The 22,306-nt window shown below is 36.3% G+C and overlaps 1 protein-coding gene across 6 annotated transcripts in view; it reads right to left on the bottom strand.

Annotated features, from left to right (window-relative positions):
* CHRM2 (cholinergic receptor muscarinic 2) overlaps positions 1–22,306 on the bottom strand; it is a 2,909,771-nt gene that overhangs the window by 617,176 nt on the left and 2,270,289 nt on the right. For all 6 annotated transcript variants that reach the window (XM_044088214.1, XM_044088216.1, XM_044088213.1 and 3 more), the window contains one exon: positions 1,270–1,342. The gene's annotated coding sequence lies outside the window, so the exon portion shown is untranslated. The remainder of the gene's footprint in view (positions 1–1,269; positions 1,343–22,306) is intronic.

Here is a 22,306-nt window from a genome sequence, read left to right as displayed (position 1 = left end):
TTCATTTTCCAGCCTCTTCATGTGTCACAGTAATCCCTAGAGGTGGCACGTGCATTAGGCAGACTGTACAAACCATCACTCACAAGCATTCCTCCTGCCTTCCTCCCATCCCAAGGCAGGTGATGCCATTCTACTTGCCAGAGCTAAAGGTCACCTGCATCACCAGAAGGACATTATTCCTCTCTGTCATGGTGCTGGTAATCAAAGCTAAACTTATTGCACCCAATGTAACACTGATGGGGATACTGCTTTCCAGTTGATTACAGTGATATACTAAATAAAATATAATTTGATAGTACATTTTCTTCTGCAGGGTTTACTACCTGCCTCTTCAATGTGAAGGATATGCTCCTATATTGTGCTCTCTATCTGTACTAGCATCAGGGTCACACCAGCCTGGTGAAAAGTGCATGAATGATTTTTTTTGTTTGTTTTTTTTGTTATGATCTGGTGAAACTTTGGAGATAATATATATGATAATATATGTGCAGATCTGGGATATGTGGGGCAGAACTCCCATATCAGCAAGGGTGCAGGGAGAGATACCCACCTGAAAAAAAAACATGCCCTGAAAAAAAACATGCTTTAAAATTGAGTGTTTCTCTATCTGATGTGCAGTGGTCAGCTGAGGTGGCCAGAACAAGTGGTCCGCAAGTATGAATATCAATGCATGTTGATTCCATATGCCAAGTACATCCTGTTCTAGAGCTGTGCATCAGAAGAATTTTGGAAATTAAATACATTGAGTTCAAAAGATTTAACAAAGATGAAATAGTGCAGACAGGCTATAAAAGTATAAAATAAAATTAAACAAGCAAAGAATGAAAACAGTGAGTGTGAATAAGATGACAAAAAGTATTTTCTAAAAGGTAAAGATAAAACAGACTGGTGAATGTGTAGATTGATGTGAGGATAAACCAAATTAATGTAGGCTATGGAAAAGGCTGAACACAAACACTATTTTGTAAGTCAGATTTAAGCAAAAAATAATTTTCAGGACAGGTAACCAGTACTAGAAAGGGTGTTCCTCAGACATAGTGTTAGTCAGTTTTGATTACCAATGATACTGTTAGACTGCAATCACATAAAAAAACTTACAAGATAATCTGATGTCACATGCTGTCATACTTAATGACAAAAATTGTGCAAAAAGCAATGCCTTTGGAAGGTAATTCTGCAACACAAACTGAACTTTGCATACATCTACATCTCTCTATGCTATTAAATAAATCAAATATAAAAGAACTAGATGCAAATAGTAACTATTACCTGCAGTCCAAAGTATTTTCTGCTGTCTGCAAGTTTCTCTACTTCTGTTTATTTTCAGCTTTCTCTGCTTTCTCTGGAAATGAAAATAGAATTTGTACTTAAACTCAGCACTGCAAGATGAGTGAATGCAACTACTTTACTAAGAGATGGCAAAGCTTTCATATCTGGTATTACTTTAAGCAATCTCATGATATGTTAATTCTCACAAAAAAAGAAACATAATAATACTTGACAACTCAGTCTGAACCAGAACACCTTAATGCAATTCAAAAAAATGGAGGTTGTAAATGTTTTTTCATTCACTCTGCTGACACATAACTATTTTTTCTCTAGTAGGTGTTGTTCTTTAAGCCCAAGAGGCACTTTGTAAAGTTGATATAGGAAGTAAGATATAAATTATTCTTCAAATGTCATTATTACCTTTAAATTATTATTAAGAATCTTATATTTAGATTGCTTACTCATTTTATAAGTACAGTTCTTTCATTTTTGGCATTACTGTGCGTCATTACTTTTTAGACTCATACATACTAATGAATTGAATACTTATGTAAGAAAAGGTTAAAGTGTAGATGGATTTGTTTGATTTTATAAGTATGAGCTCTGTATAGCTATATTTTATTTAAGAACCTACTACTGAATTATCAATCATTTGTATAACACTTTCACCTTAGAACAATACTATAGTGCCTGCTTTGCTATTATGTATGAACTGGCTGAAATATTTTTAAACATAAATGTACCGACTGTTCATTCTGGAATAGTCTATGATCTTGATTTGTTAGACTGCCAACGCAATAAAAATATAAATAAATAAATAATACTATTCAGGTGTCAAAACCTGAGTGTGAAACAGTACACAGGGAGATGCTACAATTCTACTTTGTGGCATTAGCCTTCACTCCCTGCCTTGGGAAGCATTTTTCCAGTTAGAAGGTACAAAAAAAGATCAGAAAGCATTAGAAGTGAGAGTCACAAATGTAGCTAAAAATCAAGTACTTAGATAGCATGTTGGAGTATGTGCATTTCCCTTCCCCCAACCCCAATACCATCACTACAACCACCACTTAATATCACTGGAAATGAAGTACTGTGGACTGACCAACATAAAAAAGTTCAGCTGATGCAAAATATGAAAGCAGTTTTCAATGGTCTGTTAGTGTACCTTTTTTCCAGTGCTATAATTGAACATATGTGATAGAAACAGTAAGCACAAATGGGAAACAAAGGCAGGAACCTGGGGTCAGCTGAATGAGCAATGTAACCAGAAAAGTGTTAAAACTTTCAAAACTGATGAAGATCATGTGACATACCAGATTTTGAAGACTTAGAGAGACATGGTTTTCTAAAAATTCTGTTATGGCTTTAGCAGGACAGGTGTAGTACAAATTATGGTTTTACTGCTGCTAATCTATTAAATTAGACATGTTCCTATTTTCCCAAGGGATGACAGTGTCCTAACATGGTACATGGCTTTGGTTGTGATCACTTTGTGTAGAGTGATAACTGCGCCTGAATCAGCCAGGAAGGTTCTGCAGCTAGCAGTAAGTTGGGAGGTGGGGGTACGTTTACATAAAAATGCAAATGGTTGCTCTTAATTTAATCTAAACAGAGCTCTGAGACTGGGTGATGAGGAGAGAAGATGGAAGCTAAATGGTAACTAGAGTCAGAATGTCTTTAATGGAGTCAATAGGAAAGATATGGGGTGGTTGGTGAAAGTGGGCAGATTCCACATGGAGTGGTACTCCATGTTGAATCTACAATTGAAGATGAGATGTGGATGATTTAACTTCTCAAAAATGAGGAATAGAAGGGATAAAATGTGTTTAGTGAGAACTTCATAGCATACACCTTGAATCCCTTTAGCTCTTCAGACAGCTGGCATAAACCGTGACTCCTGGAAATCTGGAAATAGATAGATGAATTATGGAACTATAGAGTGAAATTAAGTTGGAATAAATTATGTATAAGTAGGTGTGTTTGCATCGATTAAAAAGACATGGAAGTTAATCAAGTGAAGACAAGTGAAGTTAATGGGTAAATGGTAAGACTGCAAATCTCTACTGAGAAAGTGGAAAGAAAAATTGATAATGGAGTCTGCTCAAAATATGCCAGGCCTAGAGTAGGTATACTCCAGAAATGGAGCAGAGGAACTTCAAGGGTAAGAAATAGACATGAAGGGTTTCTGGGAAAATGACAATTTTTGTGTAAAACATTGGAAAGTGGGCCAATATGCGATATGTATAGGTAAATATTACACTGGTGAGTTACCATGCCAGGAGGATTGAAGTGGAAAGGGAGAAAAAGAAGCAGGCAGTATTAGAGGTGTTTTTTTTTTTGTTGTTTATGATTTTTTGTTGTTTAATTAATGAATTAATCTCTAAGCACTTTGTGTGGCACCATTCTGCATCATGTTTCCCCCAGAGCTCTACTTATTCCATGAGTGCTATTACACATTGGAACATTAACAGCCACACTAAATAATAAATTGCGTGGGCCTCCCTTTCATAAAACCAAAATGATTGAGTTCTTGATCCATTAAGTTGTCTGTGTCTGCATAAATGAGTACTGATATGATATGATCCACAATTCTGCACATAAGGCTGATGAAGCTGATGGACATGTAGTTGCCTGTAACTGCCTGGCTTTGTAGTAGGGCTACCCTTGTGCAGGTGAGTCACCGTGGCTGTTCTTCAGAGATCAGCACAAATCCAGTGAATAGACCGAGGTTGAAGAATTTATGTAGAAGCTCAAATTTTACAATCTTGCCACTGATGAGAATGTAACCTAGTATGTCTTCTGGTCCCATAGAAGTATTAACTTCAGTCTTACATAGAAATTTTAAAGGTTAACCATTTGAAATGCCAGGGCTCACTAGATCAGGTCCTGAAATATGGAGACTAAATGGCTATAAGGATATGCTAAGTTTGAGATGCCATTTCTGGAAATATTCCCTTTTCTCCAAGTTATGATGATCTCAGACTTATTATGTACAAGTTTGGTGGGGGTGGGGTCTTGACAATGACATGGGTGCCTTCCCTGCAAAAAAATTGTTTAAAGGAGAACAGCGATTTTTGAGATTCGCTCTTTCCTGTATTTTTTTTGTCTTGCATATTTCAAAATGGAGGCATTTTAAAGACTTGTTCCACGAAAATTTCAAGGGAAACAAAATTTTTAGGCATACTGGAGGCTGCAATATAGGTAGGTGGGGCAAGGGTAGCACTAAATTTGCCAGCTAATATATTGGCTGTATCCTTGGGATTGGAATGTGATATCATGATAGAAGAGCTTATTGCTTTACTGGACATTATTCCTTAGATTTCTGATGAAATTGAAGAAAGATTTGTAGCTTTGCTAGGTATCCAGAGCAGCCTTAAGCTGTTACTCTGCTTTACATTTTCTAAAAATTCTATTAAGGTCAATCCTAGCATGCTTCAGTATGGCTCCAAAATATGTTGATGGGGATTTCTTACAATGTTTTGTCATTTTCCATTTTTTGTCATGCAGTATATTAATATGAGAGTTCCACCAGAGAGGTTTGTGCAATAGTTTACTATTATATTTAGGGAATGCAGGTATTGACTTTTCTATGCAGCTTTTTAGGTGTTGGTAAAAGTAATAGGAAAATGTGGCAGCCCTCTCAGCTGGGTCGATTTGAAGGGGATTGTTGTGAATTTTGCTTCGATCTTCTACAATGTGAAATAGGTTTTGTGTTGGTGAAGTCTCTAAAGGCAGTCTCATTTGTTGGTGGGGTGGTACCCCTCAGCCCGGTACAGAAGATGACTGACTTGTGGTGAGATTTAACTAGGGATGATGAGATGCAGGATGGAGTACAGGCAGATGATAGGTTGGTAAGGACCCAGTGAAGGATGTCAGAGGCTTTAATGGATAGTTTTACAATCTGCTCTAGTGCAGTGGCATTGCCATAGTCCAGGAAATGCTGTACTGATTCATTCTTAAGGGTATAAATTTGCAAGTTGATGTTTGGTTAATTGAAATTACCTAATAAGGAACTATTTGGATGATATTAACCCCTTAATTTTATTAAGGTAATTTCCATGATCTTTCAGGAAAACTGACGGCCATCTGTAGCTGGAAAGGAAGTAATGATTGGATTTTGTTAATAGGGATTAAAATTTCCAGGAGCACCAAGTTAGGGTCATGGACAAGATGCTATGAGGTGATTGTATTTGTAACAAATAAAGAAACTCCCCCAGAGTTATCAAAGGGCCCAAAGGAATAATGGGTGCTAAGCCCTGGTATACAGGGAGTGCTATCACTACACTTAAACCATGTCTCACTCACTATGCTAATATGAATGTGTTTGAGTTTATTTAGTTAGTTTGCTAGTTAGTTAGTTAGTTAGTTAGTTAGTTAGTTAGTTAGTTAGTTAGTTAGTTTAACTTTGTAACTGAGGAGGTAGGCTTGTCATTTGACCCCATACCGCTCAACTTCATAGCAAAGGAAATCTGGACAAAGCCTAAAATAATGAGGGGGGGCAAAGGCCCATAAATAGGGACAGACTTTAAATATAGCTGGTATAAACTTAGAAAGCTGTTAGAAAAATAAAGATTTGTGTTAGCATGCATTTTCTGTAGACAATGAAGTCTGAAACTGAAATCCATCCATCTATCTATCCATCTATCCATTCACAACTCCTTTTTCCCATTTTTGCAGATGGGGCTGGGGTGTCACTTTTATAGTTACAATCATCTAGAGCCACGGTTCATACCATTAGGTGGCTAGCCCTTCAGTCCTCAGTGATTTCCAGAAAGCCACACATTTTATGAGGAACAGACCAAAAGTAGTAAGCAAAAATGTGGACATTCTGCAAAAATGTGGACAGTTGAGAGGTTTGATTGAACCCTTTTAGCCATAACCAAACATAAATGACATCAAAACATACATTTCAGCAGTAAAGAATTATTAAACAGAGTATATCCAGACTTATATGTAACTTCAGGCTTTGATAATATTATGATTAACATTTGAACAGTGTACAGTATTTACAGAAAGAGGGGTCTTTTCACCAAAAGCTATTATTTGCAATACTTACAGCAGGAATTTATATATAGTATACAAAACAGTGATTTTGATATACGAAGAAGATGAAATAGAGTATAGCCATGCTGTTGATGTGGTTCCTTGTTCTGTAACCTGTGTCTCTGAAACAGAAGCATGCTGATTCTTGCATAAGGTGCTCTTTTATTGACATCTTGAATTCTAATTGAGAGTCTACACAGCTTATTTCAGTGGAGTGGCCATTCCCGGTGGTTGTGGAAAATTTTATGAAAGCTCTTTTTTCTTTGGAGGCAGCAAATTAAGGTCTTGTAAGAAGTATCCTGTCCTATTGGAAATTTCTGAGGCAATATAAAGCTTGGATTTGACAGGGGGCAATAGCCACGTACCAATATTTTGAATATGCGGGTACTAAATATTAATATAGCTCTGCTTTGAATTTGGAGCCAGTGAAATTTTCTGGCAAGTCAGGGATGTGAGGAATGGCTTACTAAGATTTCCAAACCAGAGGACCCCAAGTTTAGTCATCTTTCTATTTAACCTCCTAGCATTCAGTAGTGCCACTGTGAAATTGCCTGAACTGAAGTCAGGGTTTTCTTTGTAAGAATATTCAAAGGGAAGGGGGGGGGTCTACCAAAAGGAGGCACTGTAGGGCTGCAAAGGTTTTAGCCAGTATCTTGAAGCTCTGTTATAAGAGATGTAAGTCATCCATGGCAAAAAGAAAGCCTTATCTACCATCTCTTCCCAGTCTGACACATAATGGATCCCTTTTTAATGACACCAACTACTTACCCAATTGTTAAAGCCAATTATCTTGTCTTGGCATCTGTACATCATTCTAGATGAAGACAATATACTAATCAATGCTATTGTATTTCCTTCCTCTAGCACATTCATAATACATGCATAACACATTCCATTGTGTCTCTATGCATGTCTCTCTATGTTCAGCATCTCAGGGCATTCATCCCAAATTGAAAACTGAAAGGCTATATCAGATTCAACTGATAGCATTTTCTAGCCATGGATATATAGTGGTTGCAGAGGAGGTAGTTTTCCATGAATGAAATGAGTCATTCCCACAGAATTCTCCTTGACTTCACTTATCAGTGCTGTTAGGCTAACTGGCATGTAGTTCCCAATGTTTTTCCTACTCCCATTTATAAGAGTTTTACTACATGAACAGCTATACCTGCCAAACACAGTGAGCTGTGTCATTCCTAAATCTGGTACCAGAAAAATAGGAGGAGCGCAAAAAAAGTGTCCTCCCTACTTAGGTGAAAAAAGTCTGTATTTCACGGAGATGGGACAATTTTTTTATTTAAATGTAGTAAGCTACTTCCTAGGTTTCAACAAGCAATGTCTAAATTTTAAACCAAACATGATGCACTAAAACACTTCAGTTGTGAACACAAATACAATACCAGCATTCACTTCTGAATGCTAATAATGCAATAATACACCAAAGACTGAATAGAGTCTGCTTAATACACTCTGAAATAGTGTGCACCAAAGCTGCTGCCCCCTTCACTTCACTCTAGCTATACCATCCATCTAGATGCCATCTTTCAACCATTAAGCACTTCTGAAATGGTCAATAATTTGATAAAGCTCTTCCACGAGGGATATGAAAGGACATAGACATGATTTCTGAATACAAAGAGAGATACGCCATTTGGTCTTTCTGCTTATCCTTCTTTACATTAGCCAGTTTGGTAACTACATTTGAGCCCTATATTGGGGTTCTATCACCTATTATCTGCGGTGGTGGTGCTGCGGTAGAGTTGTCGCCTCACAGCAAGACGTTGTCCCATTTGATTCTCAGCTAGAGCATCTACTGTGGAGACATGCGTGAATGGGCGTACCTTCGTTGAAGGTTGTGCGTTAAAGCCAGCAACTCAGCACATAAAAATCAACTGCCAATCATTAGCGGACCGGTGTTCTGCTGTGGCGACCCCTAACCGGGAAAAGCCGAAAGACACAACAACAACAACAACATCAGGGTTTTATCACCTACTATGCACTACTTCTAATCCAGCATGCATCCCTCCTTTTTTTTGTGAAGACTAGAGTGAAATGTTCTTGACTTCTACATTTTGAGATCTCCCTCTTATCATTTTGCTCTCTCTCTCTCTCTCTCTCTCTCTCTCTACCCCCCAAGTAGGTCTTTCTTTTCATTATTCCTGTCTATTTCATAACAAAAAAGCTATTCTTCTCCTTCTTTGTTCTTTCTTTTTTCCATCTCTTTTTCTGCTTGCTGCTTTGCTGCTGTCATCCCTTTCATTACTTGCCGGCTTGTCTCCTTAAAATCTACCACTTCCTCTGGGTCTTACTCACCTTTCAATCTATTGTAGGACAAGTCTTTTGGCCCAATCATTTATATCACATTCCTTCTTAGTTCCTTTGACTTTTCCTCTTTCTTCCTTTCCTGAAAAGGTTATAAAATCCTTGACTTCCCCATCTCTGACGAATTCAGATAGCTTACTCATCACAACAATTTACTATCGGACTCCTAAGTCATCCTTAACCATTTCTAAAAGATCAGCACAATATGCACATTTAAAGTCCAACAGTGTCATTGTTGGATTTTCACTCTCTTCTGTCTTTCTAAACCATACGTCACGCTGACTGCTGGTTAATGGAACCATTTGTGATCCCTTCATGTAAACACCGAATCTTGTCATTCATGGAGCAGCCCTGCATAAGCTGACTGAATCGCTCATAGTTCAATAGTTCAATCATCTCTTACTCACATCTACAAAAAAGCTAGGAATCTTTCAGATATCTGTTGGCAGCTTCATTTCCTGATGAATATACTGCCTTTGTCCTACCATATTCCTCTTTTTTTCTTCCATTTCTATATTTCACTGTCATCCATTATGTACTAAGGCAATGATACCCAGAGTAGTTATACCAACATCCCATCCACCTTATCATCTTGGGTGTTTACCTTATGCTCTTACCTTACTATCTACTTTAACACATTTATTATATATAATCATATATTGCTTTTGGTTACTGGGATAGTCTGACTGGACAACAAACCCCTTTTCTGAAGAGGCCCAGGGAAAAAAGCTCCTTTGCAGTAAACAAAATAACAATTGACAGATATTTATACAGTAATAAAGTACAGTCAGTAGATAATAATTATACAGGCATTTTAGATATATACATTAATAGTACAGCATGTGTGTAGAATGGACCATATTGGAAGGTTTATCTGGTATGGTAGGTATACAGATAAGTAATAAGATTTGAGCAGTATGGCAGAAAGTTTGATAACAGTTGAGATTGTAGTTACATGATATTTTGTGGTTGATGACAAAACATAGATTTGCCTAATGGATGAGTACTATGTAAAGGTCCAAGGTAGAAAAGATTGAGAGAGAGAGTGCATATGTTATATTATGTGGTCAGGAGTACTAAGTTAGGGATAAGTAGGGAGTAGGGAGATGTTATATGTACAGTAAGGGACACTTAGTCTGAAGCTGAATGTGGCTATTCAATCAGAACTGAGTTAATGAAACAATGGCTAGAGGAGAAACATGTTAAATGGAGACGTTATTAGAATTGTGGGAAAGAGAAGTATATGGGGAAATAGTGAACTGAACTTACTGTGGTATAAAGTGCAGGGGTAAGGAAAACTGTTGTGTAAGAGAAGGTGAGAGGAGTTGCTTAGCTGACGTGTTATGTTGTTCGCCCTGGGAGGTAGAGTAGCACAATTAGGAGTTAAGTAGGTGTTTGTTTAGTTGTGATTTGATGGAGTTGGTATTTTCAATTTGTCTGATAGGAATGGGTAGGGGAATCTATTTTCTTGTGGCATTATTAGGGTAAATTAAGTCCCATGCAGTTTTGCCAGATTTGCTAACAAGCAGCTGAGATTTGTTAGTAGACTATAATAGACTGTTTCTGATATAGTGGGTCAGTTAACTATTTTGGTCACAAGCGATTGGGTAATTGTTAACTGGATAGATCAATTAATTTGAGAATTTGGTCCATTGCAGCTGTTTTAGCACGACAGTTGTTGGTCCACTTGTGCAAATCAGTAGCAACTTTGTCTTCTTTATTGTAGCATTGTTTCAGTTGTTCTGTCTGTAGGTATTGTAAGTTGGTGAGAATAGGGCTGGTGTATAATAGAGCAGAGAGGAAATAGGTTGTGGACATCTGTTTCCTTGAGCCCCTTTTCATCCTCTTGTCTGATATCAATTTTAATGACCAGACTTGGAAAGATCACTATGCCTCTCCATCTCTCACACACTCATTCCAAAATAACCTATTCTCTGACATTTCATCTCATCATTTTTCATAGTTCTGAGTTGTCCAGCATTGTCCAGTCTCCAATCCTGTCAGAGCCTACAGTTTCCCATGTTCTATTGCCGAATTTTAACACTGTGTCGTAATTATTCCAACTGATGTTTTAGTTGCACTTCTTTGTTCTTGTGATATATTCTATATTTGTTTTCTCTTTCTGGCAGAGATCTTAAGTACCTGCCTGCTCTCTTTCTTCACTTACACTGCTTTATTCCATTAAACTTCATAGTGGGATTATGGTGACATGCTTTTCAAACTCAGGACTCAGCATCACTGTTCTTTTTATGCTGAGATGAAGCCCGTCCCTTCCACAATGCTCGTGTCTTTGCCAACCCCCCCCCCCCATTTTTCTCTGACTTTCAAGCTTTTCTCTATCAGCCTCTACTGCAGACAATTACTGCACTCAAGCATTGCTGTTTTGAGCACTGCATCAGACAAATACATTATTCCCTGTTCTCTTTCTTCCTTTGTGATTTGGCTGCTGCCACAGGGAGCAATACTAGGACTGCTAAATTTGGTCATCTCTCTTTCACCTCTCTGTTTTGATGCAATTGCTTCACCTGATAGGTCACTGATGCCTGAACAACAGGTGGACCATCTTGGTCACTTGTTTCCATTTCTTGCTAATATTAAAACCTGACACCAATTTTCACTGTAAATTGATTTAGGTTCAGGTTCATAGATTGTAACTAGGCTAATTGCCCTTGTGAGCATTTCAAGCCTAGCCAATTTCCCCATCTGAGAATCAAACCCTGCACCTTGCGCCTGTAAGGTAAACACCTTAACCATTATACTATCCTCCCACCCCAATCTCTTCTGACCCCTATTAATGTCCTTGGGGGATTAGCTTCCATTAACCAAGGCCCTCTTTTCTGTGACTACTTTCTTTGTTATCTCCTTCATTTCCTGCTCCGTGCCACTGTCATTCCTACCTATCAACATACTCTTCTAATTACAGCACATTCAGCCATTCTCACTGTCTGTGGTTGTTCTCTCTCCTTTTGTGATGCATATAACCCATTTTCTGTTCATTGGATTCTCTTTGAACAAACCCCAACTTTTCATATGAATTTCCAACTTCCTTTTTTCTTACTCCCTACATTCTGTTCATCTGCTGGTCTTGTGTGCTGTCCTTAAACTGTGTCTTGTACTGTTCATCCAGCCTCTGCTCTTCATCTAGTACAATGGTAGCCAAACATTCTGTGTTGAGGGTTATTACGGCCCACACAGACTTGTGTGAGACCCTCAGCCATGAAAAATACTCTTCCAAGTCACACTACCAACCCCAAAAGTGATGAGGCTGCCAAGTAACACAGAAATAGCTTTATGGGGAAAGCATTGAAAAACAATTAAAAAATAGAACATTACTTAATACGGCTTTGTAAGCTGAATTTTGGAATAATCTGTGAGTTATGATGAGGAGCATATCAAGAAGTGGAAAAGAAGTGTGGTGATGTCTCTATTAACAGTGGTTTGACAAATGGTTTAGGCAAGAGTTCAAAAGAAAAACAAGAAATATGTACTCATGTAGATAAGTAAGAAATATTTTAACTTTTGTGCTATACGAAAACAGGTGATTTGATTTATCCTGGAAGTCTCTTGTGAATGAGTTACTTGTGTTACTTGTATAAACAGTATAGGAAAGGAAAAAAAACACAAAACATGAAAAATGGCTTCATATGAAAATGAGATTGAGATATAAAGGTGCAGAACTTAAAAGGTCATTTCACCAGAGGGTACATGTGTTGAAGTAGTGGCAGTAGTAGGTAGACTCTATTAGTTAATATAGTGAGCAAGCACATGCTCATAGCTAGACATACAATCAGCATGTACATTGTACAGTTCTTAACCAATAAAACTTCACTCCCATTCACTAACACCAAGCAAATCCTCATGACTGAAAACTTTGCGTTATGGGTGTGTGAAGAAACCACAAGGTGGCAGGCTTACCCCTCACATGTTTGTTTGAATGCTTTATATCTGACTAGGGTAAGCAAAAGGGTAGTAGAAGTTAGCAGGGCATATCCTGCAAACAGACAACATGTTTTATGATCCTTGCTGTTTATGGAGCTTCACTTTTCTGTGCCCTTTCCACCAATCCAGTAAATCCAATTGATGCTCCGCCTCTTTTCATTTATTCACCCTGATTTTGCCTCCTATGTAGTTTTGTTTGGTTGTAGTTCACCTATCATTATGGCTGTCCTGTCACTTTGGCTTCTTTCTCATTACCACTGTGAAGGCTGCAGCTCACCTGCATTTCTCTGTCCATATCCTCTTATCTTCTAACTTTGTCATGTCTAACATCTCTACCTCGTCCTCTTTCCTGGACTGTGTTGCTCATTCCTGTATAGCCAACCAACTACCAGCAATGTCTGCCATTTACTACCCAAAGCTTCCTCATATTACACACATCCCAGTTTTTCTACCATCTCAAGCCTTCCTACACCAAGCTGCTGTCCTGTGTTCTCTGTCCTTCATCAAGACATTCCTTTTCACTAGACTCCTATAGGACTTCTTTTACACTGTTCCATTTTTAATACTCTTATATTCAAGAGAAATCTTGACGAGTGGATGGGTAACAGAAAGTTCACTCCAGGATCATTCCAGTTGCCCTATTGGATAGGGGCACTGTGAACTAACATCGGGTGGCATGGTGCCTAGACAATTTTTTTGGGCTAGGCTTGTAAAGGCTCCAGGGCCATTAGCCTAGTACACACCTATGAACCTATGAACCTATGTTCTCTTTTTCAAATAATGTATTATCATCAATCAAGAAGTGCCTGCAAATGTTGAGCACATTAGTAGGTGTGTAAGAAGCATCAAGACATTCGCATCCAGTGCAATAAAAATGTGCATCAGTACATATTTTGTTCTAAATAAGCTGTATTACATGTGTTCTCCAAAGTCACATGTTTATGTAGTAAATGCACAAACAGCAGCAAAATATATTTAGAATCTGTGCAAAAAACAACCAGATTTTGTGAATTATCCCTACTTCAGAAAACCAGAAGTAGAATTTGAAATGAGGCTGAAATTAGAAAATGTGAACAGTACCTAAAAAGAATGAAGCAAGTTTGCTTTCTTATACTATAAGCAGCCCACAAAATGCTCAGAAGTAATTCTAAAATAGACAGCTAAAATAAGATGCCATAAACTGTCTTTTCCAATGTTGTACATTAACTATAAATCACGTATTAAACTTACAACGCACTTTGATCTAAATCACGGAACATGTATTCTGCAGTGCTTTGGATTCTGAACTAGTAAGGGAAATTTGTGAAGTGTATTAAATTAACAATAAAAAATGAAAACTAGCAGGTTCATATTGGATAGTTAATTAAAAAGTAAAACTTAAAATGCACTTAGCATGACAAATATAATATGTTTTAAAACATATTTTTCGCTTTATGTCCACTTATTCTATATAACTAATTAAATCATCAGGGTGTACAATAAAATCAAATGTTTGTGATACAAAGGCAATGCTTTGAATCAGTGTTAGCTCGAGTTCTTACTTTTGCTGACTGTGTAAAGCTGTTGCTACGACTGCAAAGTTAATAGTTTAATTTCTGTATTGACTATGATATTTTTGTAAAAAGCCATATATTAGACTGCTGAAAAGTATTTCTTATGATCATTGAATTATATTTGCAGAATTTTACTGGTATGTATTCTGATTCATTTTGTACTCCAGTGCTAAACTTGCCTGTGACTCTAGTTGTTCTTTGACTACCTCCTTTAGAATTCTAATCAGTTGCAGTTAACAAAATAGCTTTTTTTTGTTTTGTTTTGTTTTTGTTACTTACTGAAGGTGATGCAGATCCTTATAAACCATTTGCCATTTGTATTTGAAGAATAATTTTTATTTATCACTTTATTGTTGAATGGATTGCCTTGTCTTTTTTTTTTTTTTTTTTTGCTGTTGACACCCTTTTATTGAGTATGAAGGATACTCCATTTATTTTGCAAGATTCTTGTCCACTGTAGAATAACTGATGATTATCTGATATACAATAATCCATTTTATTCCATTTGAGTTCACTAATGTCAAGACATCAATGTTTAGTCATGTCTTCACATCCTTAATCCCATCAGGTTCACTTTGCTCCAAAATCCAGTGAAACATAGCTCATTCCAGTATTGGATTTTTCTTTTGCAGCTGGATGTCATCTGTATTATAACCTCTAGCACTGCATGTAATTGCACAATATTCTTCTTTGGTAATATGTTGAGACAGTATCATCTTTCTGTTCTAGTTCCTTTTCTCTGTAGGGCTTAATTATCAATAACACTGGAGTGGATTGCCATTAACATCTGCAGGGGACCATAACTGATTGAGATTTCTGCCATGCTTTCCCTATCTTGGGTGGCCCTTTATGGTATAGCTCATAAGTTCACATGTGCTTCTGTATAACAGATCATTAATTAAAACCTTATGGATTGTACTAGCAAAGAAGTTTGTATTCTGTTCAACATACTCTGTGTGAATAAATTAATAAAATAAAAGAATGAAGAGACAGTTGTCAATAATATTCCTGTCATGTTAGTCTTAGTATATGGCTGTGAAATACACATGGACATGCCCTGTTTTGCAGATACACAAGTTACTTGACAAAAATATAACCAATGAGTAGATCTATTTTTCAGGTTGTAGATATACCTATGTCAGCCTCTTTATTTTATAATAAAAATGCCCTGTGATTATTGTTGGATGTATCCCCTTGTCAGATGGTCTGGGGAGTTTCTCTGAAATATTGTTATGTTGTTCCTTAATATCAGTGGATGAATTTCTAATATTGATAAAGTCAATGCAACTTGTTTTTGTTAACTCCTTACTATTTGAAGGTGAATATTACAAACAGACACAGGGTGTGGCAATGGTGCAGTTTGTGCACCCATTTATGCCAACATTGTTATGTGAGCTTGGGAGCAAAATATGCTTAACTCATTATTTAAGAGTTACTCATCCTTATATACTTGTTATCGTGATGATATTTTCATTTTATGGGAAGAAACTCATAGTATACTAGATTAATTTATAGCTTACTTTGATTCAACTTCTCCTTATCTAAAATTTACCCATACTGATTCTGAAATTTTGGTCCACAATTTTGATACAAGTATCTACAAGGACAAGGGTAAATTTAAGTTCAATAATTATAGGAAGCCCACATTTTCAAATTCATACCAAAATTGTTCTATTTCCCATCCAATGTTTCAAAAAAGGTCCTTAGTAAAAGGACAGTTTGTTAGAATCTACTGATGATTCAATGTTGAAGACGAAGTGTGTGAAACTAACCAGTATGTTTGTTGACAAAGGTTATCCACAGAAATTTCTGCAAAAATTTAGGGATGGTGTTTTAATGTTTATGCCCCTAAGATTTAAACCAATTCTTGGACAAGTAGAATGCATAGTGACCCATCAGTTATTCCAGTCTTCAGAAATAGTTTAATGTTGGTTACCATCCTTTAAGTAATGAAGTCATCAAGACTCTTCAGAAATACTGGACTTTTCTTAGGACCAACAAAAGTTTGGTTGAGCTTTTAGGTGACAGTTCAAAAATAGTATACAAAAAAGGTATGAACTTAAAAAGTGTTTTTGAAAAACCTTACCCACTTTTTCTTTGTGAGGGGCATGCAAAAATGTTTATGCTGTAATGAATGTCCTTATATTTTTGAGGCTGAAGAAGTATTTTTGGGGTCACCCAGGTTGAAAATTAGAATAGGTAATGGTTATAATTGTGCATCCAAAGGGGGTAATTTATATTGTCTGTTGTGACCTCTTTGGAGCATATTAATACAGATGGGAGAGACTGAAAGGTCATTACATGAACATGTTTTAGAGCAGAATTATGATATTTGCAAAATGAATTTTAACAATGCTTTGTATAAACATGTAATGCAATGTCTGGGCTTCAAAGTGTTCCATTTTGCAGTGTTACAAAAAGTACTACTGAACCCTTGAGGGGGGGTCCTTGGGAAAATGCTATAGAATCCAGGGAGCTGTAGTGACAGTTGTGTTTGAATTCTCAAAACTCACCATGGCTAAACAAGAATGTCTCAGTAGTTAGTTTTCTAAAACTTAAGCTTTGAATTCATAGGATTTTTGCAGTAATTGATTATTAATTATGACTTTTGGGTTACGTAATATTTTTAATTTTTTGTTAATGGATTTTTATTTGATTATCCTTGTATCTTTTACGTTAGTGATATTAGTTATTAATAATTAGTATACTTTAATGCATGGCTACAGCATCATATTTTATGATATATGGATGGCTTGTGTAGGTAGATATGCCTTTAAGGGGCTTAATTCTTTTTTTTTAATTGGAGAAATCGATTGAGAAGCTTTATATGTAGAGTGAGGTTTGAATTTTAAATTTGATTCTGAAGAAGTCCATGGCAACAAAAAGTGGAAGAAAGCACTTACCTTGTAATCTTGTTCAACATCAATAATAATTTTGTGTTTATCCACTTTGGCATCTTTTCTGCAGTTTTAGGTTTATTCCATGTTTCACAGAGCACCAATTAAAATACCTCTCATTATTACATAATCTCATTTTTTTTATTTCTCCAAGTCTTTTGGGTTTCTAATAGCATAAAGGGAATGGACCCCATTCCTAAATCAAAGTTAGATTAAAGTTCATGAAATTGGTATTGTTTCAATCTTTGATGTTATCCAAAAGTGCTCTTCACTGCACCCGTAATGTGCCTACTATTGTCTCTTTCTGCAATCCATACAGAGTTGCATGCCCTTGTTTCTGCCTGTAAATCCTGGTATGTTATTATTTTGTGTCTCTTTGTACATAAAACACTGTAGTCATAGGGTGTAGCAATTTCAATGATCAATGCTACTTTTGTCTTCTTTACATGGACTACTATATCTGTTTTTCTTGCCTCCATTTTTTGAACAGTTTGCAGTGGGTGATCCCATGTGATATAAACTTTATCATTTTCTATAATCTTTTGTGGTTAATGTTCCCAGTGTTTTTTAACTACATCACTATTATAATGTTTGCACAATCCCCAATGCAACTGTATTGCCACGGTATTATAACTATCAGTCTACAATCCTTCTGTCATTAGTACATCGCAACCAACAACAAGATGTGTGACTGCTTCCAGTTCTGTTTTACAAAACTTACACTTGTCTGTTTCTCCCGCATGTTCAATGCACTTTGTAAACCAATGTGTACATAGTCCAATATCTTGGGCCGCTAATATTAATCTTTTGTCTTTTGGTATAAATTCACCTCTCTTTAACCATTCCTGCATTCAGTCCTGATCAACATGAGGTTGTTCCAAGAGTTTTCTATGCTTGCAACTATATTTATGTATTTTTCACATTTCTTGCCTTCTCATCTGATACATCCCCTTATATTATTTATTTGGCACATTCAGTTGCTGCCTGATTTTTACCTACTTCTGATTTGAATTCCATTCCTGCTTGACACTGATATGCTTCTGCTAAACTAAGCAGGGAAGCTATCTTAGACTTACTCTCCTCATCTTGTAAAACTTTCACTATTATTTGGTCTTTTGAGGTCAACAGATATGTATGCTGTCCTGTAATTGCAGATCTAAATATGTAATCAATTTCGAGGAAGCACATACCTCCTCCAGAATGGGGAATTTACAGCTTTGGAATACACACTGATTTTTAGAAATCATTTGATAAGCATGAAGAATCTTTCTTGTTTTCCTGTCCAATCGATCCAACACCTTTTGGGGCCAGTAAATCACTGCATAACTGTATGTTATGACAATAAGAGCAAACTGGTTTATAGCTTGGACTTTGTTCCTGGATGTCAGTGTTGTTTTCAGTATTAATTTTGGTCTTCCAAAATATTGCTTACTAAGTTTCATTCATATCTGTTCATGTTTTATTGTTGCTCATTCATCACTTTGCAAATATTTGTACACTCTCTCTTGTTCAAGTTATTTTATAACACATTCCTGTCGCAAGCTAATGCTTTCTTGATGATGCAGTTTTCCTGCTTTAAAGGTTGCTTTTGCACATTTATCTAGACCAAATGACATTATTTTATCATCTATAAAAGTTTTGACTACTTGCAGTTGAAATTTCAGTTCCTCATCTGATGAACTATAGAGTTTTAAATCATCCACAAAAAGAAGATAAGTCTTTAGACCTTGTTTTTTTCTCGGAGTAGACATGACCTAATCTGTTAAGTAGACAACTTAATGTGTTAAGGGCAAGACAAAATTGTAGAGGTGACAAGGAGTCACCCTGGCATATCATCTTTTGAATTTCTATCCCTGGAATAATAATTAGTCCATCATCCTGCCTTAACTGCAAAGTGGTTTGCCACTGTTTCATGGTCACTGCAATGTTAATGATCAGTGTACGGTTTATCTTATACATTTTTAAGCACTCTTTTATCCATGAATGTAGAATACTGTCAAATGATTTTTTGTAGTCTATCCATGTCATACTTAGATTCTTCCTCTTTTTCCAGTTCTCCATTGTGGCTTTTTTAACAACAATTTGTTCCATATGACTTTCTTTTGTTACTCTTTTGTTCTTTGGCCATTATTCAGTTTTCTTCTAAATGACTAAAAATCTGTCGGCATCAATTCCCAAGTATAGTTTATATGTCATAGGAAGTCAAATTATTGGTCTACAGTTTTTAGGATAGCTTGTAGGTCGACTCTTAAGTTGGAGTATTGCTTTTCCTGGTGTTAACCAGGTTGGTGTTTGTTCGGGGAGTGCATATAAATAGTTCTTACTCATGGCTAAATCTTCACGTATAGATGTTAATACTTTTAGCTAGAAGTTAGGTACTGCATATAGGCCTGGGGTTTTCCAAACAGCAGCTTTTCTTAACTTTGTTTCAATCTTTCATCCCATTTCATATCCTGTACATTTGGACTTCTTATTCTTTCTTTTAATTCTATCCATTCAGCATCTTTGTTATGTTCCATAGGATCTATATAGATATTTCTCCAAAACGTATACATTTCTTCTTTGTTTTGGTAGTGTTTCAATTCCTTTTGCCTTGTTTCCTAGTTCTTTATAAAACATTTTTTGGGTCATCAATAAATTACTTATTTTGTACTTCTTCTTTATATTATTTTCTGCATATTTTCTAAGTTTTTCTGCCTGTGCTGATATTTTTAGTTTATTATTTGTGACAGAACACAATAGATGTTGATCTGTTCTGATACTGTGCAATGCCTTTATCACGTTTATCTTTCTGAGTATTTTTGTTGATCTGTTACCTCTTCTATACTCTTCTAACACAGTGGCACTTCTTGTCTTAATTGCTTTATAATTTTCTCTATTCGATACTTCCTTGATGGCATTTGACTTCTCCCCATCCTTTCCCTTACTGCCCTGTGTTTTTGTGGTAAGACTTTATCTGTTATTAATTTATCTTCACAGTAATATATTCTATTTAGTTCTGTTGTATCGCACAGATCTTTATGTACATTCCTAATTACTGTGCTCTTTTGTTTTGTCAAACTGCTACGTTTCTGGGTTTTATTGACTTTCAGTAGTCTGTTTCGTTCATTGATCTTAATATGTCTGCCCATCTCTATTAAGTCAAGCAAATCTTCTCTTAGATCATTTTTTTCTAAGCTGAGGATCCATTCTTTATTCTCCATTTCCTGCGGGCATTCTACAGAAAGATCCAGACCATTTTCCTGTAACACATTTTCTTCAGTTTCATCCTGCCATCTATTGCTCATTCATATGTGGACTCACTGACCTATCACGCCACAACATTGACTGCATCAGAGTTGCAACAGTTTCCTGTTCCTTCCCTTGCTATGCAACTCCAGCTGCACTTTTGTAGTGGTTTCCTGTGGAAGGCTCCAAAGCATCTTCATCTGACAAATGACCAGATGTTACCCACTCTACTGGTTTCTCCTTAATTTGGGGAGCCATTGCACTATTCTGCTATGATATTATCATAATTAGATTTTCTACACTAAAGCCTTCATTTCGCAGGTAATCCATAACCTCAGTTTCCATTTCTTTAACTTCTGCATTACTAATTCTCTTTTTTACTTTACCTCTGTTTTCTTACTTTTTGTGTTGTACAATTTTCCATATCTGAATGCCTTTGCCTATATTTCTCTTCAGATATATATGGAGCTGCTCATTTTGCATTGATTAGTTTTGTGTTCTCCTTTGCACAAATATTGCACCATATTAAATCTCTTTTCCTTTCCCATGTCCATATTTCTCCTTCAGACGTCACCTGCTCCTCCTGTTTCTCCTTATTCGGGGGGCTCATTGTTCTCTCATGCTGTGATGTGACCTGTATTAAACTTTTTACACTAAATATTTCACTTCACAGGTTTCCCCTAACTTCACCTTCTGTATTTTTAACTTCTACAATCGTAAACTTCTGTTCTGTGTTCCCTCTTTGTGATCTTATTTATTGTATTGCGAAATTTGGATATATATCAGTTTATCGAAGGTTCACTTCGATTAAAGTTCAGTAATTGACCCTAATACAGTGAACGTTCAGATCAGCGAATGTTCACTTCAACAAACGACTTACCTAGGGAAAGGAATGTGTTGCCCAGCATTACAACCATCGCACAAAGTGCAGTATTTCAAATCCATTCCAAGATCACACTACCTTGAGGAATAGGGCAAATTTCTTATGATGGCCAACTTGTTCCTTTCCCTGTGAAAGTCATTCATTGAATGTTCGGTGTATTCGGGTCTACGAAAGTGATATAGACTTGGGAAATTGTACATATCTGGATGTCTTTGCCTGTATTTCCTTTTGAATATGTTTGGGGCTGCTTTTTTGTACTGATTAATTTGGCTTTCTTCTTTGCATAAATATTGCACTATTTACATCTTTCAAAAATCTCTAGATTTTTTTTCTGTATATTTTTGCACTTTCTCAGTCACTTGTTTTTCCAAATGGCCCAAGGTTTCTTTGTCTATATAAAGTTTTTCATAAATCTGTTGTATTAATGAACACAATTGTCTTATTTGAAGCTTCTGGCATTTTTTTCTTGTGCAAGTATTTTCTTTCCTCTAATTTTTCTCTTAAACTTTTTTGAGTATCTTCTGTCTGGAAATGCTGAGCTTCTTGCATAATAGCTTCAAAGGTTCATATGGTGGTACTAGGCTAATTGCCTTTGCAGGCCATTTTAAGCCTAGTCACTTACCCCATATGATAATCAAACCCTGCACCTTCTGTTTGTAAGGCAAACACCTTACATAATTTATTTCTTATCCTCAATAGTCCACTCTATCATCTTTATGTATTTTTTTGGCCTGTCAGTTTTTGTGATTTCTGAGGACAACTACTTCCTTCTACAATGGAGGGATAGGGTAATCCTTTATACCTGAATAAGGTCTCCTGTTAAATGTATTAATGAGACACTGTGCAAGTTCAGGTATCTTATTCTTTCATTCTTAACTTAAATGTGCTTATCCAAGGATGCCCTTGGCATATTTATGCTGTACTATTTTCAGTTTACTTATTCTTGATTTCTTATAAGGTTTCCATATTACTATTCCATGCTGCGTTTGGGTCTAGGGTAATTTACAAATAATGATTTCATTATTTCTGATTTCCTTGACTTTATACATATTTTGATTCCGCCTATGGTTTTATCTAGCATTAACCAATTTGTTGATATGATCAAGAAAACTTAAAGTCGTATCTACCTCTATACCTAGGCCCTTAAATGAATCTACAGTTTCAATCACTGT

The sequence above is a fragment of the Protopterus annectens genome, chromosome 11.part0 (assembly GCF_019279795.1).
Source record: "Protopterus annectens isolate FY-2018-M chromosome 11.part0, PAN1.0, whole genome shotgun sequence".
Classification (NCBI taxonomy): domain Eukaryota; kingdom Metazoa; phylum Chordata; order Ceratodontiformes; family Protopteridae; genus Protopterus; species Protopterus annectens.
Note: the sequence above shows the minus strand (reverse complement) of the source record. Positions and strands in the feature narration are given on the sequence as shown.